This window comes from Suncus etruscus, chromosome 4, assembly GCF_024139225.1.
Source record: "Suncus etruscus isolate mSunEtr1 chromosome 4, mSunEtr1.pri.cur, whole genome shotgun sequence".
In the NCBI taxonomy this organism is placed as follows: Eukaryota; Metazoa; Chordata; class Mammalia; order Eulipotyphla; family Soricidae; genus Suncus; species Suncus etruscus.
Window position 1 is genome coordinate 66906417 of NC_064851.1, and position 471 is coordinate 66906887.

Sequence of the window (471 nt, forward strand, 5' to 3'; positions counted from 1 at the left end):
TGCACTCCGAGTGTGCTGACCTCTGCGATTTTCCTCAAATGGAGGAAACTTGACTGCATAATTTGTGGTAGTGGGGGACTGTGTTTCACACTCTCCCCTAAAAAATAAATAAAAATATAAATAAATTAGCTATAAATAAAATTATATGCAAACCAAAGTATCACAAAGTAATAATAGAAAACAAGTTGTGTAAATTTTTGGCATTAATAATAATTTGTTATTATTTTGCATAATAAAAAGGGATTACTATTCACAGGATATATCTGGTTAATACTAAACCCAGTATTTAGTATATTCTCTCAAATGTCATGTTTTATAACCTCATTAGATTATATTATATATTTGTAGTAGCTGACTATATTGTGGTGCAATATATGCTATGCTTGAAATATACAATTTTTATTAGTTCAAATTTGAAGTCTTAAAATGTGTTTATCTGATAATAAGATGACAAGAATTCATAATTGTGGG

General features: G+C 28.0%; 1 non-coding gene across 1 annotated transcript in view; it reads left to right on the forward strand.

The window, feature by feature from the left end:
* LOC126007869 (U1 spliceosomal RNA) overlaps positions 1 to 100 on the forward strand; it is a 165-nt gene extending 65 nt beyond the window's left edge. The window contains exon 1 of the small nuclear RNA XR_007495345.1: positions 1 to 100. This exon is cut by the window's left edge and continues 65 nt beyond it. This is a non-coding gene — a small nuclear RNA (U1 spliceosomal RNA).
* The last annotated feature ends 371 nt before the right edge of the window (positions 101 to 471 follow it).